At 54.4% G+C, this 26,540-nt stretch overlaps 1 protein-coding gene across 5 annotated transcripts in view; it reads right to left on the bottom strand.

Moving 5' to 3' along the window:
• Ahdc1 (AT-hook DNA binding motif containing 1) overlaps positions 1–21,100 on the bottom strand; it is a 66,483-nt gene extending 45,383 nt beyond the window's left edge. For 2 of the 5 annotated variants that reach the window (XM_046468606.2, XM_046468602.2), the window contains exons 1-2: positions 20,622–20,872; positions 20,294–20,387 (exon numbers count right to left, since the gene is read on the bottom strand). The gene's annotated coding sequence lies outside the window, so the exon portion shown is untranslated. Of the gene's footprint in view, positions 1–20,293; positions 20,391–20,621; positions 20,873–21,076 lie in introns of those variants that run through there. The other 3 variants (XM_046468604.2, XM_046468605.2, XM_046468603.2) reach the window with 3 other exon arrangements.
• Between the last annotated feature and the right edge of the window lie 5,440 nt (positions 21,101–26,540).

Here is a 26,540-nt window from a genome sequence, read left to right as displayed (position 1 = left end):
TACCAGACCTCCCAGCCCTCATTCCACTGGGCTATTTCCTCTCAGCCTGAGGCCATGCAGCTCATTCTCACCCCAAGGCCTTAGCCTATGCCTTCCTGCCTGGAATGCTCAGGCTCCCCATCTCCTTCAAGTCACCCAGTTCTCAAGACTCACCTCTTTCAAGAAGCCTTCCTTCTGTCTTCACCAGTCCCTACCCTGTACTCTGCCTTCTTTGCTAGGAAAGTCCACTTGGGGAGCCTGTGTCCCTCCCCACCCCCACCCCCACCCCCTCAATGCAGGGGATCAAATTCAGGGCTTTGTGTGTGTTAAACAAGTGCTCTACCATCAAGCAACATCCCCAGCCCTGTTTCCCAAGTTTGAGGTCTTGCCCACCTCTGTCTTTTCCTTCCTACTCCCTCTGTCCCTCTCCAGGCCAGGTCTGATCAATGGCCTCACCCACACCCCTTCTCTTAATCTGGTTTAAAGAACATGGCTGCAATTCTACTGCTACTATGTTTCTTTGGGGAGTTACTATACCTCTCAGAATCTATATCATCATCTGCAAAATGGTTATACAAGTACATGTGACACTGATTAAATACTCAATAAATAACAGCCCCCACCAGGTGCACACCTGTAATCCCAGTGACTTGGGAGGCTAAGGCAGGAGGATCACAGGTTCAAGGCCTGCTTGGACAATTCAGTGAGACTGTCTCAGGGAAAAAGAAAAAAAAAAAAAGGACTGTGGATGTAGCTCAGTGGTACAATACTCCTTGATTCAGTCTCTACTACTGCAAAAAATATATAAATCAACAAAAACCTCAGTCTCTTCCATTCCTCCTTTCTGTACAGTCCCTTCCTCTTTCCAGATGAAGATAATAAGGTTGCAAACATGATTGACTTTTTACGTGCAGTGACTGGATGCATGTCTGGCACCCACCAGGTGCTCAATATACTTGTTGGGTAATTTAATCTTTACCAGACCCTATGGGGTGGGGAGAACTAGAACTACTATCATATCCATTTTATAGACAAGGAAATCAAGGCTGAGGGAGGGAAAGCCATTTGCCATGGTTGGGATTTAAATCCAAAGCTGGACCTGCCACTGATCTTTCCCCCTCATTAACCCCACCCTGATCTGCTCTGATGCCAACCCCAGCCGCAGGGTGCTTGCTTTCTCCAGGTTTTGGGTTTTAGGTTCTAGATGTACACTCACTGGGCTTCTGCTTCAGAGCTCAGGCCCTCCATGTCATCTCATGTGAGCCTCCCCAAACACTGTGGCATCAGTGCCATGATTATTTCCCCAACTGTATCATGTATTTTGTGATTTTTTTCATGATTTTCCCCCTATTACCTTATATAACCATCGAGAACTATTCCCACACAGCCGTCTTATTTTTCCAGCTAGACTGCAAGCTCTCTGAAGGCAGCCCTCCCATGTGCCCCCACCAGGGTCCAGCACTCCAGCAGGGTGGACTGTTCCCCACAGGTCCTAACTGCTGATCTGCAGCCTCCTGCCACATCTTGATGCTCGGCCTATTTCCCCCCCAACAGGTCTTGATTTGTGGGTTCTTTACCCCTTCAAACAAACATACAGCTGGTAAGGATAGGGTTGGGTCTGCCCTAGATCTAGACTGGAGTTTCCCCAAAGATGCCTTATGTCAGCCCGGTGAGATGGTGCGTGCCTGTAGTCCCAGCGGCTCAGGAGGCTGAGACAGAAGAATTGTGAGTTCAAAGCCAGCCTTAGCAACAGCGGAATGCTAAGCAACTCAGGGAGACAAAATACGGCTGGGGATGTGGCTCAGTGACTGAGTGCCCCTGAGTTCATTCCCTGGTACAAAAAAAAAAAAAAAAAGTGACATCCCTGGGAATTCAGCACTCCCATCTCTAGGGCATCAAGGGAACAGGGATAGCACCGTGGTTCAGAAGAGAACTCTAGATCCCAAATTCAAAGGTACTGGTTCTGTGTGGCCTTGACCCAGTCACTTAACCTTTCTAAGCCTCAATTCTCTGACATAGTCCTCCCTCCCTATCCATGGGGGGAATATTCCAAGATCTCCAGGGGATGTGGAAACTGCAGATAATACCAAACCCTATAGATAAGTTTTATTCCTATACACATACACCTATGACAGTTTAATTTATAAATTAGGCACAGTAAGAAATTAACAACTAGCAATAAACAGAACAATCATAATACACTATAATAAAAATTATTTAAAATTCACAAATGTTTATTTCTGAAAGCTTCCAGTTAATATTTTTTGACTGCAGTTGACCACAGTTAACTAAATTGTAGAAAGTGAAACAGAGGATGAGGGGGCTGGTGTATAAAATAAGGACAACAACAATAGGGATACGATGGTGATTAAGCGAGCATTTATAAAATTAGAAGAGTGTTGGGACATAGTAAATGCTATGTAAATGTTTGTTAAATGACTAAAAGTCAAAGCTAGGGGGCGTGGCTCAGTGGTAAGAACATGTGCTTAGCTTGCAGAGGTCTTGGGTTCAATTTCTACCACCAGAACCAAAAACAAACAAGCACATAATAAATAAAAGTTGGGCCCCACCTAGCCAGGGAAAGATCCCTGAGGTCGGGTACAGTGCAAGTGACAAAGCAAACCCCAGTTCCAGACAACTAAAGATACACAGGAAAACAGAGATGGCAGAGATCTTCACCCCTTCAGAAAACCCCTTGCGGCAGGGAACTACATCCCAACCCACATCCTCCAGAGCCAGAAGACCCCATTTCCTAGCCTCCTTAGACTCTGACCTAATCCCCCCACCCTAAACTCTCCCCAAGCTACTTCCCCTCCCCTCCCTCTTTTCATATAGTCAGATTGATTATGGATGAAATCCAGGCCCTACTTCTCTGGATTGCTGTGTGACCTTGGGCAAGTCCCTTAGCCTAGCTGAGCTTCAAGTTCATCACTTCAACAAAAGAATAATCCCACCTCTCAACCAGATATGTCCTAGGGATTAACTATGAACTGAAATCATGGCCACGGATGTATCCACAGGTATTAGGACACACTGATGTCCCTTTAACCTGACTGCATAGACGGGCATGCTGTATCGTCACCAGGGTAGGGAAGGGGACTTCTAGTAAGCCCACACATACCCCCCAAATATCCCCAATGGCCCCTAAGCACCACCCAAGGCAAGTTCTTTAACCTCACTGTGACATTAAAATCAGTTTATTTGAGAGTCTTATGTCACTCTTCTCATGGCCCTGGTTACTACTGCTGAGGCCCGGAAGCAGACCTGGGAGAGGAAAGAGAGGAATGGGAGGGGCCACAAGTGTTGGGGGAGGAGAGAGCCCCTCTGGGAGAAAAGTGGGTGGAGCGGTAAAGGACAGGCCCCCACAGACTCCTCCCACCACAGCTAACCCAGCAGTCACCTGGCCTGGCTTCCCACCCCTCCAAAAAGGAAGTGGAGCCCGCAGCCACATGTTAGGATAGGCGATTACCTCTGTTAATTAATTAAAATAAATAGCAAATTAAATACAGCAAAATTAAAATAGCACAGGAAATTAATTCTCTACCAGCCCCACCTCACAGGTGAGATGCTTACAGGGCCCCTCACATCCAGGATCCACTGCAGCTGGGGGCTTACTAGAACCTGCCTTGCACAACTCCCAGCAACCCCAAATATCCCGGGCAGAACCCAGCTACCCACAGGCATTCATTCGGCTCTGCCTTCCTGAGTTAGCCTCCTGGCTTCTTACTCCTGGGGGACGCCAATGGGTCAAATTCTTGAACCTAAGCCCTGCTCCCTGAGCAGTGGACAGAAAGGGTCTTGACACCCTCTGAGCTAGGGATTGGACACTGTGCCCTCTGGGCCCATGGCCCATATCCATTGCCACATGGGTCAGGGTAGGAGGAAAGAAGGACATAGGCCTTCTCTTCTGTGTCTCCTCAGGGGCTAAGAGTCTGATTCTGGAAACATACTTCCATTCTGTACAAGCTCTGGCCCCTCATTCAGGGTGCCCCAAATCCATTTCTGGAGACTCCTCACTTTGCTCAGAATGCTCAGGAAGAAAGCACTGCTGAGGTCAGGAATCCAAGGCCAGAGATGCCCACCCAAGCTGGCCAGATCAGCCCCTAGGACACGATGCCAGGGTTCCCTCCTACGTAAGACTAATCAGCCCATCGCGATGGGGAAACTGAGGACAGGGAAAGCAAGAGACAGAGCCTAAAATAGAATCTCAGTGGTTCTCAATGGACGTTTGAGTATAGCTCAGCTCCATGCTGACCACGCCCCCTCAGCCTGGCCTCAAGGCCTCTATAAATCCCAGCCCCCAAAACTCTTCCTCCCAGTGTCCTACAGGAGAGTGAAGGAGACTCTGTTTCTACCCTTGGGCTATTGGTCAGAGTCCACTCTCCCTGAAGCACCTTTGCAACCTTTGCCTGGTGAAATTCTCCCAGCCAGCTCAACACTTCAACACTAGTTTCTTCAGGAACCACCTAGAACCTTGAGAGGTGCTGCCTCACTTCCTTTAAACTCCTGGATGTTTCATTCACCACCTCCTGGTGCACATCTTCATGATGCAGGTATCATGAAGAAAACTGGCAGAGTACACAGCACTCAGTAGGTGCTGAGTAAATCTCCACATCTAATGTCCCCCACATCCAAATGATACCTAACAAAATGGTTATCAGCTATCTTTATTGAACATCTACTACAAACTTAGCACCTGCACTGTTGCATCCTCACATCATGGACCTTGCTCATGGAAGTGTGTGTCTTTCCTGAAGTCACACAACTCTGGAGCTGGAACTACACTGGTCTCTGCCCCTACAAATCCATCCTACATGCCCCTCTAGATTAAACCATCATCATCTCCCACATGTACTATTTAAACCACCCAACTAGCCTCCCTGCCTCCAGTCTGTCTTGGTCCTGGCTCTTGGTCCTGTCATTAAATACTTCCTCTGATTCCTGGTGACCCACTGGACAAACCACAAACCCAAGTAGGCACCTGAACCCTGTGACATCTGCCTTTTGCACTTTTTGCAGCATCTCCTCTGATGTCTGAACAGCACTACATTCTCCCAGCATAGCATACTTTAATTCACTTTCACATTTTGCATATGCTGTTCCCTGTGCCTGGAACACCCTTCCCACATTTTTCCTATGAAAGCCAAGATCAAGGGTTCCCTTCTAATCTAATTAGAAGAGAGAAGCAACAACCAGGCTGGTCACAAAACAGACTCTGTGAAGGAAGGGTCTATGTCTATCTTGGTCACCATGGTCTCCCCAGGGCTTCACCCATAAACAGTGTTCAATCAGGATTTGTTGAATGAATGAATGCTCCACATACACTTGTTAACCAAATCGAGAAAGGACAAAAAAAATATAAGGCCACCATATGCAGGGCCGGAGGTAGAGGAGGAGAGACTGAGACCAGGAAAGGCAAGGATGCTTGCCTGTTGAAGAGCAGTGACAAATACCATCAGGGACTAATCTGCGGCAGAGCCACACTCTTGGCAGAGCGAGTGTTTGTGAGAGACAGAGGAAGGAAAGTGATGGGAGGCTCTGGAAGTGTGTGTGTGAGAGTGTGTGTGTGTGTGTGGTGTGCACGTGTGAGAGGGGTGAGGATGCATGTGAGGTAGTGTGTGTGTGTGTTGTAATTTGTGAATTAGTGTGTGTGAGAGGGCAGGGAGACAGGAGGGAGTGTGCCTGGGGGGTCCGTGTGACATGCACAAGTGTACAAGTGAGGAAGGCTGTGTGCATGGGGGGGATCCGTGTGTGACAGTGACAGAGGTTGTACGTATCTGCTAGGGGCAGAGTGACAGAGAAAGACAGGAAGAGGGCTGTTGTGAGCACCACGTATGGGGAAGACTGTGTGCTGTGCGGTCAACGGGGAAGCGAAGGGAAGGGAAGAAGTCTTGGGCTATGTTGAGGGTGTGGCTGCTGTGGCCTTGGTCACAGGCCTGCGGCCAGAGGTAGGGCCTGGCCCTGGGCCCAGGGTGGGGGGCTCTAGCAGAGTAGAAGATTCCTCAGAGTCCTCCCTGGAGCCACAGGCACCAGATTACAATGTCCCCAGGCAGAGAGGTCGAAGAGGAGGCCCAGATGTGCATGCGCCTCTACATCTGTCCACAGTAAAACCTCTGGGCATTTATTTGTCTTTGTCTATGTCCGGGTGTGCACGCCTGTGCTTGTGTGAGCTCCGCCGGCTGTGTGTCTGCGCTTGTCTTTGTCTCTATATGTATCTGGGCCTTTGTCTCGGAGTGTGTGGCTGTTGGTCTGTGCCTGTCTGCATGGCTGTGTCTGGTTTTGTGTGTGTCTCAGTATGCCTGGGACTGAGGGGCACCATGTGCCCTTGACTCCATGCATGTCAAAGCAGTGGGTGCAAGCAAACCCTGGACTATTTGTTTGCATCTGTGGGTTTCTGTGACCTCAGTGTAAGTGTTTTTGAGGCAACGGGTCTAGATTTTGGTGCACTTAAGTGTGCTTGTGTCGCTGTGTGTAAGACCATGCTGTGTGCTACAGCACAGAAATGCTAGTCTGTGTCTGTGTGATGTGTTTGTGTCAACGAGGATATGTGTGCGTCTCCACCTCTGTGTGTGTGTATATGTGTGTGCGTGTTGGGTGTGAGGGGTTTGTCACAGACTGGTGAGCAAGTTAATCTCAGACTCCGTGACACGTGGAATAAAATCACGCTCCCATAATGGGATCATTCGTCTTCCTGTCCAAGGAGGGAACCAACTCTTCACCCTCCGCCCTAGGGGAGCCAGTGGGGCCAGGGCCAGGCATCAGCCCCCACCCAGGCCCTCTTTGGGCCTCAGCGCCCCACTCCTGCCCCCCCCCCCCTACACTAGGCGCATTTGGCCTCCAGAGTGCCCTGGTGCCCACTGCGGGCTGGGCAGGGCTCCAGGACATGTGACTGGGCCTTAGAGGCCTGTCTTGGGCCCCCCAGCCCCACCCACTGCTGAGGAGAGCCCTGCCCCAGATGAGAGGGGGGTGCAGGAAGGAATCTTTGGGCCCCTCCTCCTCCCGGAGGGGAGGGATGAGCTGCAGGCCCTGCCGGGATTTTCCATCTCTCAGCAACAAGATTCCTGGTGAGCAGGCTGCAGGGTTTGGCAGGGCGCCTGCTGGAGACCCGCCCTCACCCGCCAGGATGCCTGGGTCCTGGGGCCAGGCAGCAACGGGTTCCCTGGGGAGCTGAGAGGGCCCCAGAACTCCAGCCTACTGTTGCGTGGGCCTGTGGGAAAGCTAGACCCTTCCAGGCTCCTGTCTTCCAACCAAGATGGTTCCCCAGCCCCCTCACCCCCAGGCAAACCACCACCCTTCCTCTGGCCTCCCCCAAGCCTGGGTCTTTGCTTGAGAAAGTCTTCCCAAGCCAGCCACCCAGCACCACCCCTGCCTGACCTCAGCACACACCCAGCCTGGGTTCTAGACCTCACCTCCAGCTCACAAGGGCAGGGCTGTGCTCCTTTTCCTCCTCCAGGACTGGGGGGTTCTGAGGACAAGGCTGTGTGTCCTCCATCTGCTAAATCCCCTTGGCCTCAGTTCTTCAAGACCGAGCTGAGAGGCACCAGAAGAGGATTTCCCAAAGCTGGGGAAACTGAGACCATGCACCCTCTGCCCCACCTACCACAATAAATCAAGAGGCAAGATGCAGTAGTCTGGACACGCTGTCTTAATCTTTCCCAGCAACAGCAGCTGCATCTCTCTCCCATGGGTGCAATTGTAGGAGAGGGTGAACCTCAGTTGGAGAGAGAGAGGGGAGTGGGCAGGTGGGTTCCCTCAACCCCCAGCACCTTGGATGAGCAGCTGGAGAGCAGGTTTGGTAGGAGATTAAGTTTGAAGAGAAACAAGAAGCTCCAAGATTTATGAGCCTCATTTCTCCCTTAAATTCCCCTCCAAGCCCCCCAGCCCTAGCTGGTCCCTCCAGGGCTATGCTGTGGCCCCAGGCCAATGTCAAGGCCTCAACCCATCCATCAGCTGTTGCCAGGGAGTTTCCACCGCAACGGGTCCCAAAGGGAGGGGTTCAACTGACACTTGGGGCCCAGATCAATAGGAGGGGGCATGGCCCTAAAGAGTCAGCCAACATCCCCATACCCTCCCATGAACGAGGGGCTCACCATCTCCAAGGAAGAAACTAGGCTGATGGGTGGGGCCCAGGAGGAGGTGGTGTCCCAACTCTGGGACCACACCCAGCCCCACCCTTTCAACAGGCCAAGAGACCTGGGATCCCAAGAGGCCCTACAGCTCACAGGGTGTGTGACCTTGGGCGGCTGCTGCTCCTCAGCCTCCCCACCACAGCACGCAGGAAGTGGCTCAGATATCCCAGGTGTCCCCTGCTCAGCTCAGCCCCTCAGCACTAAGCCCTGCCCTCTCTCCAGTGCAGGGGTGTCACCAGAATCTGGGCCAGATGGGGTAGGGCTGTGGCAGCTAGCTGGAGGAATCCCGGTAGTCACCCAAATCAGAGCTAAAGACCTATAGTGATTACCCTCCTCCACACAATCTATTTTCCAGAAGAGTGAAACTGAGACCCTGAGCAAGGGTCAGGTCTACACCAAGACCTGCATCTTAGTGGTAGGCTGGCTATGAGGACAAGCTCTGGGGAGAGAAAGACCTGGATTAAAATCCCAGCTGCACCACTAACTTGTTATGTGAAGCCCCAGCCTTCTCTCAGCCTCCGATTGCTCATCTGTAAAATGGGATGATAGAGCCTCCTGCCTAGGACTGTTGAGTAGAAACGAGAAAATGCATGTAAAGGGTTTGGCACAGTGCCCGACACACAGTGAGCGCCTGAACAAAGGCAGCCATCGTGACCGTGGCTAGTACTACATGAACATAAATCCAAGTGGTCCGGATGAAGGGAAGAAGGGGTCCTGACCTGGCTGGAGGATGAGACCAGCCTCATCCTTAAGCCAGGTCAGGACCCCCAGGACCTCAGCCCAGGAGGGCAGCCAAATTCCTTGAAGCCCCCCAGCTGTCTCCCCTATTTGTTAAAGGCCTCTCATTAGTGAGCCTGGGCACCTGCCCCTCCATGCGTAATAAGCCTCATTAGTATCTTAGCCCCAAGCTCTGAGCCCAGAGTCTATGTGTGTGCACACGCATGAGGGTAGGGGGGCTGCAACAGGCCACCAGCCAGGAGACAGCATCCTCGCCAACCACACCCCCTGCCTGTCATCCGCAGAGCCTGTCACCACCCAGCTTGTCACCTGCCTGCCTCGCACCCGCACCACCTGTCACCCACCCAGGCTCATCACCCACCCAGCCCATCACCTGCACCACCTGTCACCCACCCAGCCTGTCACTGGAACCGCCTGACAGGCATCTGGGTGGGGGGACAGGAGATGGGGAGGAGAAGACCACAGGGGTGTGGAGCTGGGGGCCCCAGAGACCCTGTGGGACCCCCACTTCAGCTCGGCATCCTGCAGTATTGCCATGGCAACCTCTCAGCCGCAACCACTTTCCCAAACATCCCCCGCCCTCCCCCCCCCCAGGCCCTGCTCTTAGCTGAGCTGAGGCAGAGAAGAGCCTGAGTGACAGCAGAATGGGGCAGGAAGGAGGGGGTTCATCAGCAGGCTGGCCTTGACCATCCTTCCGCCTTTGGACTCGTTTACTCCATCTGCAAAATGGAGGGGCCAGAATGGATAAAGTCCTTGTAGAGCAGGCCATCCCTCTTAGCCGGGATTGGCTGAGCCAGCTGCCAGTTAACCTGTGAGGGCTGGGAGGTGGGACATAAGGACAAGAGTTTCTGGGTTCTTCCACACTCCTCTGCCCTGGCCCAGCCCAGAGAAGCTGAACCTCTGGCCAGAGATCACACAGCAGAAAGGGAGGGGAGCAGGCTGGAAGGGAAAAGGGCTCTGCCACCAGACTGTTAGCTGGAGTGACCCAAGGTGACTGGGGGTTGACTTGGCCCCCCCTCCTAGCTGCATTATTTATAAAACCCAGAGCTTGGAGTTGAGCAATGGCTGTAGCACTGGCCCTCTAGGGGCCACAGTGGGATGGAGAAAACAAGGTGCCTCTGAGAGGCAGCCTGGGGTCCCTGGCTCCCTCCGAGCTGAGGTGGCAAAGGGGCAGCAGCTCTTCCTCCCCTCCCGGCCCACCCTCTCTCCTCCACTCCTCCAGGCAGGCCGCGATAGGATTACTTCTGCATGACTGCCCGCTCCACAGGGTTCCAGAGACCCTCCTGCCTGCAGCAATCTTTAAAATTCCTCCAGCCCAACCTCTCTCCCTTTCTCCCCGCAGTGAATGCTCCAGAGTCTACCGCAGTGTGCCCACTGCTGCCGCGCTGCCGCCGCCGCCACCACCACCACCACCAAGCAGGCGGAGGCCCAGGTCCCTGGAGCCCATAGACAAAGATGGACCGGTCCTCAGTGGAGTGGAGCCCCACATCCCTCAGACCCTCTGGCCCTTGGTGGGGCACAGTGCCACAGTCCATGGCTCCAGCTAGGGTCAGGCACACCAGCTGCACCAAGGCGGGTGGGCGCTGGGTGCAAACCCACCTGGAGGGTCTTGGCATGCCTGCCCTTGTCCTCTGCTGCTAGAACCTGGCCGGCCCACCTCTGCTCTGACCCCCTCCCTATTTCACTACCTATCCCAGCTACCCCCAGGGGTAAGCAGACAGCTGGGCCAAGCCAGCGCCTGTGGCTTCCCAAGGCACCAGAGGCAGGCAAGAGATCGATCCACTGAATTTTTTAAGGCCCTAATGGAGCCTTCATCCCAGGACTTGCTGGACTGGGACACAGACAATGTCTTGGGGACCCCTCCTACTGCACAGCACTGCAGTTGCTTCCTCTTTCAGGTCTTGGGGGTCAGAGGAATCTTTCTATGAGCCTTCCCCCAGCAAGAGGCACAAGGGACCTCCAGAAAAGAGATCGAGACTGGCGGGGGGGGGGGGGCGACGAGCAATACCAGAGCACCCCCACCCCATCTCCCCAGCCCAAATGCAGGCAGAAGCAGCTCAGCCTCTAAATCACTCCCCTCATGCTGCCCTCTGAGGCGGATTCTGTGCATCTGTAATTAGGGGGTGGAACAGATGGTGGAGATTCCGTTTAAAATCATGCATCTAGTAAAGTAACCTTCACTGTCGGAACTGACTCCCAGGGAGACCAAGCCCCGCAGCCTGGACTGGGGTGGGGGGGGGCAGCACCTTCCCCATCCTTTCCCTGAAGCCCCAGCCCATGTCTCTCAGGTGAGCCAAGCAGGGAGGATCTGGAAAACACTTGAAAAGTGCAGGCTGGGTATAACTCCCCTTGGCCCCCACAGACATGCCAGAGCTCAGGCAGTGCTGGGTACTCAGAGTTCTTGGCTGAGAGACCAGCGTGACCAGGTGCCAAGGGGCCCTGCCCCACCCCCAAAGGGGCCCCAAGCCCCCAAGCCCAGGTCAGAGTGTTCATAGCACAGGGTCTTGGGGAGGGGGCAGCTTTGAACCAGATGTCCAGCCTCACTGTCCAGGAATGAAAGGCCTGGGGCAGCGAGGGGGTGGAGACAGCTCCCCAGGCAGAGGAGGCTCTGGGAAGTGGGGGAGGCTTGGGCAGCAGACAAGTGAGAGCAATGCGTGTGAAAGGCAAGGCCTTCTGGGGGGACGACTGGGAGGAGGATGTGCTGGAATGTGTGACTGGTGGGAGGCAGGGTATGTGACAGGGTGTTGTGGGGTGCAGGGGGAGCAGGAAGAGCTGCTTGTGAGCTCAAAAGGGTGAATAGGTCAGGGCTGTGACCAGCAGAGGCTGTGCGTGTTGTGGATAATCATGGTGTCACATAAGGAGAGGTGTAGGGCTGTCCCCTGGCCCTGACGTTGAGCAAAGTCCTGGAGTCAGAGCTGGGCTATATCCGGGGAGTCTCTGGGACTTAGGCAGGATCGCCTGTTGAGGTGTGGGGACCTGTAGGGAGTGTGTGTGCATGCATATGCATGCTGGGGAAGGTATTAGAAGCTGAGGGGACATTATCTGTTTGGAGATACACCTGAAGTGAAGCCATGTGTCTATGAGGCAAATGTTGCTTCAGGGTCAGGGGTTCTTGTCTGGGTGGGTGTTGAAACCATGTGTGTGTTGGGGAGGGGAGGTAATTTGGAAAGAGTAGAGGACCCTCATTGGTGTTGGGGGTCAGGTGCCAGGACATACCTGGGGAGATATGTGTGTACAAAGTGATGCTGGACCCTGGGGCCTGAATATGTGGGATGGTATCCTGGCTATGTGGGTCCTGGATGTACCTGGGGAGCTGATACGCTTGAGGATATAGTAGAAGCTGTGTGTGTGTGTGTGTGTGTGTGAGAGAGAGAGAGAGAGAGAGAGAGAGAGAGAGAGAGAGAGAGAGATTAGGGGTATGTTGAGGAGTTTGGTTGTGTCTGGGAAGGTGTGACTATTGGGGACAGCATCATGGTAAGGAGTTGGGCAGGATCTGTTTTGGAGAGGTTATTGTGACTTTAACCAGGCTGATGTGTTTGGGGACATGCTAGGGCTTGAGAGTGCTACAGGAGCTGCTATACTGGGGCGGGGGACTATTTGGGGAGGCGCTGGAGGCCTTAAGAACCTCTGCACAGAGAAAGGAAGAATGGGTTCCTGATGTCAGAGAGGTGCTGGTGGCTCTGCAGTACACATGTGGGAGGGTACTGGGGCTGTAACTGGGTTCCTGATGTTTGGGGAAGTATAGCTATGTGGCAGGTGTATGCTGGTTGTGTCTGGGGATGTGTGAGGTTGTGTGTAAGAGGCAGTGACATATCAAGGAGGTGATCACATGTGGAGTGATTGTGTGTTTGTAGGTGTGTTTAGCAGTTGGCTTTGGAGGGGAGGGTGTATGTGGGCCAGCTGTATTTTTAAGTGGTATTGGGGACTGCAGTTGGGTCCTGTGTTCAGAAAGGCATGGAGCTACAGAGTGAGGGTTGGTACCCTCTGGGGACATGAAGGGCAAAGGCCTGTGCTCAGGGGCCCATCTGGGGGCTGCCCACTATAACCCTCTGCTGTGGGGTGCCTATGTGGGGTGGGAGGGCTGCCAAGACAGGCAGTCCATCTGTCTGTGCCTGTGCCCAGGCCTGAGGAGCAGAGCTGCCTCCTCACTCCCTGGGGGGCAGCAACGGATCCCAGCCCACCCATCTGCCTTCAGATGGTCCAGGCAGGAGCCTCCACAAAGCTGCCTGGAGGGCATCGCTGTGTTTGAAGAGGCACAGGCTGGGGGTGGGGGAACTGCACAGCAAACAGTCCTCATGGAGGCTCCTTTGAAAACCACTGACGCCAGGCGAGAGGAAGAGGGAGGACAGGGGCGGGCATGTCTGTCCTTGTGTGTCTCTGTGGGTCAGTGCCCAACTGAGAGCACCACAGCCCCTTCCCATGTGTTTGTGCTAATGGTCGTCCCTGTACGGGTAGCATCTGGCTTTGGAAAACACCCCTCCAACCCAGGCAACAGGCTCACAGCCTCACACCTGCAGCTACACCCTCACACAGGCATGCTCCCTCCACTCACACACTAACACCCACACACCTCCACATCCGCATCCATACCTCTGCCCCCTCACACACGCAGCTCACCCCTCTGTCCTGTACCTTCATAGATGCATGCCCCATCACAGACACCCCACTCTGCAAATCCCATACAGCCATAGACCCATGTTACACAAATACCTATCACACAAACGAACATCCACACCTGACAAGCAGCTATGAGACACACACCCACATATTCCACACGCTCCCTACACACACCCATACCCAGTCTCACATGTGCTCGGTCTCTCTGACACACACGACAGACACACATGTATACATGTTTGTATGCTCTCTCTCTCTCTCTCTCTCTCTCTCTCTCTCTCTCTCTCTCGCGCGCGCGCTCACACACACCCCCTCACCAACTCTCAGATAGCTCTTTCCTACTACCGACCCACCAGACCATCATCATCTAAGCCAGCCCTGCACCCTCTTAGAAGGACTCCCACTGACTGACGGGACTTCCTGTCTCCCACCCTGCCAGTGGGGCCAAAGTGGGAGTGCTCTCTGCTCAGGTGTGACTGTCACTGTATGTGTGAGCATGTGACTGTGTGTGACAGCATGTTCTGAGAGCTCATGACAGAGCCTGTGTGTCACCACCTGGATAGGAAAGAAAGCACAGGTACATGTTTATGAGTTATATTGTGAGATGTGCAATGAGTGAGGTTGGAAAGCTCCATGTCACAAATGTGTGTGTATGTGTGTATGTGTGCATGCGTGTGTGTGTGTGTGTGTGTGTGTGTGTAGACAGGTGTAAGTATAGGGGGTGCATTAATACAAGGAGCCATCCCCCTCAGTGAGTGGAGAGCATGAGGAGACATTTTTTGAGACCTGTAAATCTGTGCGTAGGGGTCGGAGCTAGGCAAGCTCTCTCCGCCAGCCCCCGGCTTCCAACAGAAGAGCAGGGAGGAAGGGGCTCTGCAAGGCTTCGCTCTCTCCCTCTCTTTCTCCCTGACCTCTTTAGCAGCTGGAAACTGAGCCGGGGGTGGAAGGAATGGAGACTTGGCTGGCCTGGGGGTTTGGGGAGGGAAGAGGCAGAAAACACCTTCCAGATTCTCATCAAATCCCTGTTTGTGGTTTGTAGCCTCCAGTCTCTCCTCTCTCTCCCTCTCTCTCTCTCTCCCTCTCCCTCTCTTTCTCTCTTTTCTTCTCTCTCTCTCTCTCTCTCTCTGGGTTTTCCCCTTTCTTTATCTCTTCCTGTCCCTCAGCACCCCCCTCCCTCTCTCTCTTCAATCACCCTTTCTCCCTTCTTCTTCTCTCTAAAGTCTCTGTTTCTCTCTCCTCAATCCTTCCATTTTTCTGAATCCTTTCTCTGCCAGCACCTCTGTCTGTCCGTCTCTCCCTGTCCCAGTCCATCTGTCCGTCTCTTTCAGTCTGTCTATGTGTGGGTGTCTCTGTCCATCTGTTCCACCACCCATCTGTCTGGCTGTCTGTGTTAGTCCTTCTAAGGGTGCCCACTCTCTCCCCAAGGCCCCCTCCTCCAGGTCAGCAAAGGCCTCTCCTGGCTCAGGGGGTGAAGAAGGGTGCAGAACTACAGCTTCTAGAAGCTTCAGTAGCAGCTGGGCTGAACTGGGAGTTGGGGCCAGCCAGCTGCAGAAGCAGCCCCTCCCCTGGGCTCCCAGGCCAAGGACCCCAGAACAGAAAGAGGAGAGAAAACAGGGCCTCCCTGTAGTGGGGTGTGTGCATGGGCAGCCTGTGGGGGGCCTCACTCTACCCTCACTTCAACATTCACCCCAAGCCAGGCCCTACAGAAGTGGGCTCCTAAGTGCCCACCTTCCTCCTGCCCTAGCCAATGGAGAGATGCTGGGTTCCAGGAGGGAGGGGTGGGGGAGGCCAGGCCTTGGGGAAGGAGGGGCTGGGAGCCAGGGCTTCCTGTCAGCTGGGCAGGAGGGGGGGCTCCTTCCCTCCAGGCAGTCCCTGGGGATCCCTCCTGCTCTGGTCCCAGCTCCAAGAATGAGGGGCTGTACAGGCAGTTCTCCTCAGCCCCACAAGCCCATTCCCACCTCCCAGCTATCCACAGGGATGTGGGGAATCAGCAGTATCTCCCAGCAACGGCAGAGGTTCATTCTGGGGGTGTGGAGATCCTGGCTCAGTCCAGGCATTGGTCATCCTTAGAGGCCTCAAGCAGCCCACCCACCATTGCCAAACCAACACAACACCCCCCCATCCCATACTCTCACACCCGGCCAGTAGATCTCAGCTCCTACCACCCACCAACCAATCCCCATGCCAGCACCCACTGTCATGACATGAATTTCCAGGGTGCAACAGAGTCCTGCCTCTGAGACTTACCCTACCTTGCACTGGTGGCAGATCCAACAGTGCCCCCCACACACACACACAGCCAGCAGCTTAAGACCACATCCCTCCCAGGTTGCACTACTCCCCCCATTCCCTCTCCAAGAGCTCAATGGATAGGGAAACTGAGGCCCAAAAGCAAGGGATGGGAAGACAACGCTGTCATCCTTCTGAGACCCTGGGATGGGATAAAAAATAAGGAATGAGGAAAGAAAGAGATGCTGCAGGGGCAGAATCTGGCTCCTTCCTGACCCACCTTGGGCAAAGTCCATACCGGCTGCTCCCTCCACACTGCTCTATGGCTGGGCCAGGGCCAGGGTCTGGCTGCCTCCCTCCTTAGCTCTCCTTGCCCCTGGATGGGCCCCCTCCCTCTCCCCTGTTGGAGCAGCCCTCCCTGCCCTCTCCCTCCCAGCTCTGGCTCTCTCATCCTCAGCTCTTGGAAGCCTGACTCACTGTTTCCCCTCCTCTCTCCCCTCCCTCCCTCCCTCTCCCGGCAGTGGCGCCTCCCCCTCCCCTGGGGGGGCTCTGGCCACAAGGGTGCCCGTGTGCTGCTCTCCCCAGGCTCCAGCCCCCCTCTGCACCCAGGAGGCCCCCCGCAGCTGTTCCAGTTCTCTAGCCACAGTGTGACAGAGTGCAAGAGTCTGGTCCTAGCCTGGCCTTGCAGTGAATCTGTGACCCTGGATGAGTGGCTCCCTTGCTAGCCTTGGATTCCTCCTGTCAAACTGTCATGGTGGGTGTCCAGGTGAATGATGCCTCTGGCATCTCTGGGGCCCTAATCTCCCCACTTTTATAGCCCTGGTGCCTCCTAGCACAGGGTACTTGTCAACCTTAAGGTGCTGTACCTGTAAACCTGTAGGGTACTATACCTGCCTTTAGGACCCTGCCCCCAAGTCCCAAAAAGAGCTCAGCTCCATTCCTGACATTTGGGAATAGAGGGGAAATGCTATCCTGGGGCCTCAGGGCCTGGAGCATTAGCCAAGACCCCTGGAATCGCCCCCTTCTCCCTCCTCCTGTGGGATTCTTTCCTTCTCTTTTCCTCTACTCCCCACCTGTCCTCCTCCCTCTTCCCAGAGACATCTGCTTATCTTTCCGCCAAAAACAACCCCAGCGCTTGATCATGAGTGAGAGGCCCTCAGTGCTCCCTTGTTTCTGGCTACAGAGTACAGGGTAGTGAGATATGCCTAGGACCTGAGTCCCCTGGGCCTCACTGCCAGCCTGTGATGCCAGCACTTCTAGCCTGTTTTCTATCTTTCCCTCTCCCTCCCTCTCTCATCAATGGCTTCAGTCCCTCTCTTCACCAGCATGTGGTTGTCTGGGTCTCCTCTCCCCAATTCTCTCTTCCTGGGGGGCCCATCTGCTGGCATTAGCAACAGTGTTACCCTTGCTGTCTCCTACATTCCCCAGCTCCACCCATTCTGGCTTTGCTCCTCCCCCTTCTCTCCCAAGAGACTCAGGGGACCTAGAGACAGAGCTAGGCTCCATCCCATAATATTTTGATTGACCTCACCCAGTCAGACCAGAAGGGCCTGGGCATCTGGTGCATAGGCATGGCACCCCTTGGTCTTGGGTGGCTGGCATTAGACAGAGACACAGAGCTCTTCATTTCACAAAAAAAAAAAAAAAGTTGACCTGGGGGGTGGGGGTAGGACCTAGGGGGAGAGAAGGGGAAATGAGGGAGGTCAGGTTTGCCTGGAAGATGCCCCTGTCCAATGCTGAACACAGGCATAGAGGGAGTGGTTCAAAATCTGTTCTTCAGGCTGATTCAAGAATAAGCAATGTCCCTCTGGGGCTCTACAAGAACAGCCCCCCCCCCCATGTCTTTTGCCAGGGGTAGTCTACCCCTCAAGTCTCCAGCACAGAGACAACACTCAGGTAAAGACCCATCTCTCAATCTTCTCTAGAATCCAAGTCCAGCCTCTCCACAGCACACCTCCACTTGGCTCTGTAGGGGGTTTCAGAAGCCCAGCCAAGATCAAAGCATGTGGAGTGGGGGGGAACAAAGCCCCCCAGCTCAAGATCCTTCACCAAAGGCCCACCAAGGACTGGGGAGCAATGCAAAATAATCCTGGAACACTCCCTCACACATCAATGCTGAGAAGCTAAGCTGCCCATCTGCAGCACCTGGGGGTGTTGGGGGCTTCCTGCCCCTATGACCTTGTTCCAGACCCCCCAGTCCAGCAACCACAATAAACAGCAAGATCTTTTTCTTTATGACATCAAATTTCTCCAAGCCCAACAGCTCCTTCCATCACTACCTCAGCCATAGATCACATTAAAAACTCACAGAGGGCAACTTAAACACATCACATTTGTTTCTCTCTATATTATTTCAAAAGTAACGGCATTAAAAATGGATTTTACTACAGAAAATAAATATCAGCACGTGGGTCGGGAGCCCAGGCGGGGAGAGAGCCCACCAGGGGAATGTCCCTGAGGGTTTGGGCACAACTTAGGCACTGACCAGGGAGGTAGCTGAGTAGCCAAACTGCACCCTGGGGTATGGGGGGATGCCTAGGGTGGGGGCAATGCTGGCTCACCTAAGCACCTGTCCTGATACCAGACCAAGACGGACAAGAGTCACTGGTTTGGAATGTTGCCCATTGGTCCCCCAAAGCACATGCCGTCAATGGTTTATGCAACCTCTAAGGGTGGGAGCTCTGGGGCCAGAAGTTCACTAGTCTCTGGGGGTTACTCCAACTATTGACACAGCAGGAGAAAAAAATGAATTCAACTTACTATCCAGTTTGATTTTCCATTACTGTAAAAATAAATATACATCTGCTCAACGGAGGGAGATGGCAAGCAGCATGCACATGCCACCTGGGGGGTCCCTCCACAGCTACCACAACCAAGTCTGACTGCCCCCACCCAGGCTGGAGGGGTGGACAGAGTGGTAATCGTTCAGTTACAGCCTCAGCTCACACAGCCACACACACCGGGCCACACGGAACAGGAACCAGCCAACAATAGAAACACCCCAAATGCCCCTGGCAGGACTCTGCCCAGGCCTGGGCGCATGCCCCCGCCCTGCCAGCGGCAACAGCAGCAGCCGGCAAAATGTGGCCACCCTGACCCGGAGGCAAAGCTTGTCCTCACACCCTGAGCTCAGCCCAGGGAGCTGGGGCCAAGTCCCGCCTGACACCAACTGGTCCGGCGGGAAACGCCTGCCCAGCCAGACAGGCACAGGCCCCCCAAGGGTCCCTCCTTGTACTCAGGGACCAGGCTGGTGCAGCCCAGCCCTGCCTCCCAGGGTGACGCCTGGGCCCAAATTCAGCTGGCCCTGCCAGTCAGGCACTGGTGCAGAACCGAGGGCACCAGGCTCAGCCCCTCCCAGCCCAGCCCCAGGGCCCTCAAGCTGAGAGGGAGGGGAGACTCCCCACCCCTCCACATCTGGCCCTGGCCCCCAGGGTCTGCGGTAGAGAATTCCCGCCCCCGCTTCTCTCTCTCCCTCCCGCTCTGTGCCCGCTGCCCGCCTCAGGGACAGCCCCAGCTCCCGCCTCCGGCCAACAAGGCCCACATCCTTCCTCCCTGGGCTGGCCCCTTTGCCTGGCAGGAGGCTAGGGGGTCAGGCTGCTGGGGAACCCTCCCCACCCCCAGCTCCCATCAGTCCTCATCCCCAGCCCCCAAACTCTGGGTTGCTGTCCCTTTTCCTGTAGAACAGGAAACAAGGTTATTTCCTAGACTCAGAGCCAGCCCCCTGCCCCTCTGGCTCTGCCTGGGGACCCAGACCCAGCAAGAGAAGGCGCCCTCAGCCAGAAAGCAGAGAGATTCAGCAATTCACCCCCATCTCCCGGCCTAGGGGGCTGACAGCTGTCACTCAGCACCCCACCCCCTGGGGAAGAGGGGGCCGATTCAATCAGAGCCCCAGAGGAAACGCATTGATAGGTGATTATTTATTTATTTATTTATGCAAAAGTGAGCCGACTTTGTTCGCCAGGTAACCGGGCACGCGGCCCAACCCCTATGGCCCTGACCGCCCCCAAATCCCTCCTCCGCCCCACACCCACTCCAGGTCATTAGGTCCCCGCCCCTCAACTCCCAGAGCGCCAGCAGAACCTTGGGATTTGGGGGTTGGAGGGGAGGGGCTCCTCCCTCCGCAGTCTCCCCGTTTCCCAGCTCCAATCCTAAAATCCAGCCTTGTTCTCCGCTCCCACGGTCCCCCTTCGTCCCCCCCCCCACATTCTCAGCAAGCTGGAGAGCAAATTGCAGTTTTAAATCCAAAGGCGGAGGGAGGGGGAAGGAGGAGGGGGCGCGCAGCAGCGCTGGGCGCGCACCTCGCCCCCGAGCCGGGGGAGCCGCGGGGCGGCCAGGAAACCCGAGAACCCCCCCTCCCAGCCCCCCCTCTCGTCCACCTCCCCCTCCCCCTTCCCGGCGCTGCCTGCCAGGCTTCGAGCCGAGCCCAGTCGAGCCGCGGGCCCCGGTGGAAACAAAGACCGATCGCACCGCGGGCACCGCAGCCACGGGGTCCGGCGGACCGGACCAGAGGGCGCGGGGGACCCCTCTGGTGCGCTGCACAAAAGAGCCGGGCCGGCCGGTCCCCAGCGGGGGTCTAGGGCTGGGGAGGAGGCGCCACTCACCGGAGTGCTGGGCTGCTGGCTCTGTGGGTCCGAGCCAGGCTAGGGGTTTGGGGGGCGTCTGTCTTCCGGCGGCGGCAGCGACGCGGGAGCCCGGCTGCTGGGGAGAGGAGTCGTGGAGGAGCCCTGAGCCGCCTGCCGTCGCTGACAGCATGGCTTGCGCCAGGGCTCACATTCTCCGCCGCTAACTCTGCTGGACACGGCCCCCCGCTCCCGCGGCGCCCCCCCACCTCAATCACTCCTTCGCTCTCAGTGCCCCCCTCACTCCCCCCGCCGCGCACACACTCTCACAGCCCTGGACACCCCCGCCCCCACCTCCCCAATTGCAAACCTGGGAGGGAACGCGCCCCGCGTAGTCCTCCTGCTCCTGCTCCTGCTCCTGCTCCTCCTCCTCCGCCCTCCTCCCTCCCGCTCTCTCTGGCTGTCTGTCTGTCTGTCTGCCTGTCTCTATTTCTCGCTCTCTCAGCCTTTCTCTGCTCTCCGAGCTGGGTGGGAAAAGGAAATGAGGACAGAAAGCAGACGCTGGCTTTGGGTGGTGGTAGCTGGATTCCCTCTCTCCCTCCCTCCTCCCTCCTCCCCTCCCTCCTCCTGCCTTCTGCTCTCTCCGCTGCTAGCGGGGCTGAGCGCAGCCTGGCGGGTGGCTCGCTCTGCCCGCCCGCCCGCCCGCCTGTCTGTCTGTCTGGTCTGCCTCGCTCGCTCCCTCCCTCCGTCTCTCGCCCTCGCCCTGCCTGCCTGCCTCTCTCCGTCTCCGCCGCCGCCGCCGCTGCCTCTGCGAGCTCGCCTTACCTTCGCCGCTCACCATCCGGAACCCCAGGGGGGAGCGCGCGCGCGGCACGCCGGGACTTGTAGTCCCCGCCCCGGCCGCTCAGCGCGCTGGGCGGGCGGGGCGGCGCCCGCTGCTCCGACGGCGCGGCCGGGAGCCGGCTGGGACCGTGTGCCTGGGGCGCTTCTGGCGGGGTCGCGTCCTGATGTACCTAGGGACGCTGATCTTCCCCGAGGGTTAGGAATATTCCCCCGGTTCCCTAGTCCCTGCAGCGGGCTCTGGCTTGCTTGGAGGTTGTGGGTGGGAGCGAAGGGGCGGGGTCTGAGAATGGAATGGGAGTGGAATAGGGAATCTGGGGACTAGCCAAAGGGGCTGCGACTTTCTGGGGCGTCCCAATTACGTGGGAGGGAAAGAGGACAGAGGAGAAGGCTCTCAAATTGGGGACTTTTTCCCTTTGTGAAAAGGTTTCCTACTGAATAAAGCGTGAGGGTTTCTAGCAGGATCGCTGCTCAGGAAACCTCAAAGCCCGAGCAAGCGCCTCCGCGCTCAGTGACCCCTTCTCTCAAACACTGATCCTTGGGTTTAGCCCTTCCAGCGCCTGCTTTCCCTAGATGTTCAAGGGCGGCGAGGGCGCAGAAACAGTGGATAATCCAACGATAGCACCCCCTCCCTCCCGAATTCGGCTGAGCAATTGCGTCAGGAAGCTAGATTCAAATTCAACAGTTCTGAGCTCCTGCTGTGGCGGGGGGCTGGGCTCAGCACTTTCACCTACCTCCTCTTCAGGTCACATCTGTTCTCCAGCCCCTGGCTCCAGGCCCCCTGCCTGGCCTATCCCACAGATGGGAATGTGCGCTGCCGCGAGGGCCTCTTTACCCCCGGGAGATGGCTGGACAGCCCTGTAAGTTGAACTACTATAGCTGCCATTAACTGGCCATGCAGGGCTCTTGAGCCCTGCAACAACCCTAGAAGACTGTATTGTAATCATTTCCATTTAGACATGAGGGTACTGAGGTCCAGGTCCCCCAGTTACAAAGTGGGAGAGCCGAGCCTGATTTGAGCCAGGGTCTAGCTGACTCCAAACCGCGTGTGCTTAACCCCTGGGCTATGGCAGGGAGTTGTGATCCTCCCTCCCACACTGACCTTTTCTGCCTGAGTCTCTCTTTCCTTGGCACTTCAATTCGACCAGTGTTAACTGAACTATGCAGGGCTTGCAGGACACACAGGGATGAATGATGCATGGTAACTGTTCTGTTGGTGTCTACCAACACCAGCCCTGCTGGTCCTACCACCTGTCCCCACCTCATTGGTGTGTTAAACATTCCTTTGTCCTGTGTCTGCTGGCTTACTCCATCCTGCCCCATGTCTGAAGTTCCTTCAGCAATGCTTTTGTTCTTAGCCCCCCTGTTTTTGAATCCTTCTTTGGCCTGCAGAATGCTGGCCAGCGTGTGACAAAAACAAGTGATGACATTTTGCAGACTGTAGCTTCTTGTCACTATCTTCCCCAACTCTCTTCAAACCCTCCCATAGGACAGTCTGGAACCCCTAGAGGACAAAAGAGGGGACCTGGGGGGGGGGAATCTCCATGCAGTCAAGCTAGGCTTTGGGTTCAAAGATTTATTCATTGAATGGGAAGTATTGTAAGTTCAGATATTAATAAAAGCTGAGGTTAAAGTTATTAAGTTCCTTCACAGTTCCAAAATTGGTGTGAAGTTATAGAGGTTTTGGCATCTTGCCCTAGTTGGTCCTGCACAGGACAGACTTTAGCAAGGGGTTAGGAGGGGAGGTAGAAGAAGCCCAGATCTCCCCTTCTTTAATCCCACTACCACCCTACAATCCTTACCCATAGGCTATATCTCACGTTGTAAAGACCCCACTTAGTCTGAATCAAATTTTGGGTTGGGTAATACAGAATAGTTTCCAGTAGGTAGGGAGCCCCAGGTAAATTGGAACAAATGGGAATTGCGGAAAAACATAGGAAGAAGGGGGTTAAGTGATGAAGTACAAAGGAAAAAAAAATAGGATCCATGGCCATATGAATGAGAGGGGAATAGAAGTTAGAATTCTCTAAGCCTGTCCTTCCCAGGACAGACTGCTTCAGGTGCCCCCTCCCCAGAAACAATGGGTAAAATTCACTGAAAAGTCTTGATCATCACTGGAAACCAAGCACTAAAAATTCTCTCTATCATTTGGGGTCTGTTTTTTTTTTCCCATGGAGCCTCTCCAAATTGTGTTGAGGGTACCCTAAAGCTCCAGCAGAGTCTTCCTGTGGGCTGCTGCTGACACCTAGTGTCTAATCTCCGTATCTGCTTCGACAGTTGTAGGCTATAGGAGTTTGAGGAAGGAGACCTGGGTGTTCAAAATTCTGCATCATTCCCTTTCTGGGCTCAACTTGCTTGAGACACTTATTTCATTCTAAGCAAGAGACGCTATGGCCAGACCCTATGGAATGCATTTGGAAGTCTAGAGATAAAGTTGTGGGGTATAAGGTTTTGGAGGCCATGTGGACTGGGAACCAGACAACTGCTCCTGATTCTATTCTTACTTGCCGTGTGTCCTTAATTGCCTGTGTTTCCCACGTGTAAAACTGAGGTAGAACTGTCCTGTCGAGAAGATTAACTGAGCACATGGGTATGAAATACTTTGAAAACTGGCAAAAGGATAGGGAGAGATTAACAAGTCATAATGATAATAATAACAAGTCACAGCAGCATGGAGCCAAGGCCCTGGGGCTCACTGAAAGGGAAGAATGAAGTAAGCCTTGGGTAGGTAGCATCTCTCTCCCTGTATATAGAAATTCTTGGGCTGGGCCTGCTCTTGGGACTGCTTCAGGGAAGATGTGGAATGCTACAGAATGGTTCAGCCCAGTCCACGGAAGGGGAGAGTGAAGCCTGGAGAACTTGAAGTCTTATCCTAACTAAGCCACTGAGCTGCAGATCCAAGAACATGAGGCTGATTGGACTGGAGCCATTATGGCCCTGGTTTTCCCCTCCTTTGGATAGGAACAGCTCAGAGCTGGGGCCCAAGAGACCAAGAAAGCAGGAAGCCCCCCTCACTGTGGTACAGTGGAGACTAAGGCCCCCAGGCCCCCAACAGCCCTCCTCCTGGGCCTGTCCCTCTCCCCTCCCCTGTACAAGTCCTCCCACATTCCTCCAGGCAACAGGAAACCCCAGCTGCAGCCCAGACTTCAAACAGCTCCTCCCTCTGGGGCAGGGGGTGTGGGAGGAGAGGCCAGAGGGCAGAGGGCAGAGGTCAGCTTTGTTCCTGCCAGAGGTGGTGAGGGACCTGGGGAAGACGGGGGGGGGGGGGGGGGGGGGGGGGGGGGGGGGGCAGGGTAGGGCCCTTGACAGCCACATTGCATGTGTGTGAATTCTTGTGTCCATCAGGGTGCGCCTGGTTCTGGCTGTTGGTCTGTGTCTGAGGATAAATGTGTGTCCTTGCTTTGATTTCTACTCAGCCTGAGTTCTATGTCTGCCTGCATATCAGAACATGCTTGTCTGTAGGTGCTCAGCCTGGGGCCCCACTGATATGTCTGTAGGTATTATTGAGTGGCTGGATATGTCTGCTTCACAGACACGGTCAAAGCTATGTGTCCTTCTATGAGTATGACCTTTGTGTCCTAGAGGGGTGTCCCCTCTCCTGCCTCTTCTCTCATCCTTCCTCCACGTTGGTTACCAGATTGTTCCATTTGGAAAGAATCTAACTTGGTTACTCATCTGTTCAAAACCCTACAGTGGCTTCCCATTACCCAAGACTTAGAATTCTAGCCAAGTGCATGGCCGACTAGACCCCTTTCCTCTTTAGCCACTAGGCCCCTCAAATTTTATATTCCAGTCACACCTATTTAATTGTAACTCCTTGAACAGTTACATTTCTGAGCTTTCCAATCTGGAATGTCTTCTCTTGCTTCTTTATCAAGAAAATTCTTCAGCGGCTCTGGTGGCTGAGACAGGAGGATCACGAGTTCAAAGCCAGGATCAGCAAGGGGGAGACACTAAGCAACTCAGTGACACCATCTCTAATATAATACAAAATGGGGCTGGGGATGTGGCTCAGTGGTTGAGTGCCTGAGTTCAATCCCTGGTACCCCCCCACACCCCCCAAAAAGAAAATTCTTGCTTTTTTTTTTTGTCTTCCTCTGAGAAGCCTTCCAGATTTCCTTTGTCCAGTTGAATTGGGACCCTCCCCTGTTCTCCTGCATGTCCTACATTGTTATTTTCTATGTCAGACCCATGAATCCTCATTACCATTAAACTATGTGCTCTCTGAAAAAAGGAACTGTGTTGTACCTCTAACCCTGGGATGGGAAGTTTCTGAAGGGATGTGGCCCCCATCCCGGGGGCAGTTTCCTGCACTTTTGGTGTAGTACTCAAGGTTTCCACTAGAGGGCGTGCGAACACTACTGCAGGACCATAAAGGCAGCGTGTGTAATAGACGGTGTGTGTGTGTGTGTGTGTGTGTGTGTGGAAGGGAGGAAGGTTTCTATTCTGTACCTGGGAGACAACTACTGGAGTGGATAGAGGACCCACCCAGCTCAGTTCTGGAGCAGTGGAAATTAAGATAGACTCCCTAATGGGTCCTGGGACACCCATATTTCTTTTTTCTGACTTCTCCCCACAATTCATGGGCCATTCCTCATGGACTCCCCTCTTCTACTTGACTTCTGACCCCCCAACTTTCTTCCATGCTTATTAGCACTCTCAACCCTCCTGTAAATAAGTATTTGCCCTTACATGAATGGGTCTTGCTCTACCATACCTCTGAGCCTTTACACATGCTGTTCTTTCAGCCAGAGATCACCTCACTGTCTGCTTCATTAGGCAGACTCTTCTTTCACATACTCCAAGAAATTGCCTTTCGCTCTCAGACTGACCTTGCCCCTAAGTATTATAATTGTTTACTGTTCTGCCTCTCCAGTAGGACCAGTCTATAGGCGACATCAGTAAATGTGTATGAAATTAATAAATAATTTTGTTCTTTTATAAGTACAAGCGTCAGCATGTATGGAACCTACCCTGGGCCCTTCTCTGCACCATGACCTCCCTGGGCCTGACTCTAGCTCAGTATTATACTTTCCCATGCTGCTCTATCAAACAAAGAAACATGGTTCTTGAGACTCTGAGTTCAAATCCTGGCTCTATCATCCAGCTGTATAACCTTGGATGAGTGTTGGAGCCTCAGAGTCATTTCCTCTTTTGTAAAAGGGTGATAATCTCACCTCTGCACTGCCTCATGGTGAGGATCATATTAGACAATGCATGTGAAACACCCAGCATTAGTCAATTAAGTGTCCTCCTCCCCCAGCATGAACTTGGAAATAAAATTGCCCTCTGAGTCTTAAGCCAGTAAAATCCATGCATCATGGAGGAGAAGAGCCAGGTGGGGGAGTGAATGAGGCGAGAGATGGTTTTGTAAACGACTGAAGAGTTTTGTGAACGGTGCAAACCGCAATCAAGGTGACCCGCCTGTAATCTCAGGGAGGCAGGGCGA

The sequence above is a fragment of the Marmota monax genome, unplaced genomic scaffold (assembly GCF_021218885.2).
Source record: "Marmota monax isolate L192 unplaced genomic scaffold, Marmota_monax_Labrador192_F-V1.1 WCK01_AAM20220418_F8-fsc00008, whole genome shotgun sequence".
Classification (NCBI taxonomy): Eukaryota; Metazoa; Chordata; class Mammalia; order Rodentia; family Sciuridae; genus Marmota; species Marmota monax.
The sequence above is the reverse complement of the archived record's forward strand: the minus strand, read 5'-3'. Positions and strand labels throughout refer to the sequence as shown.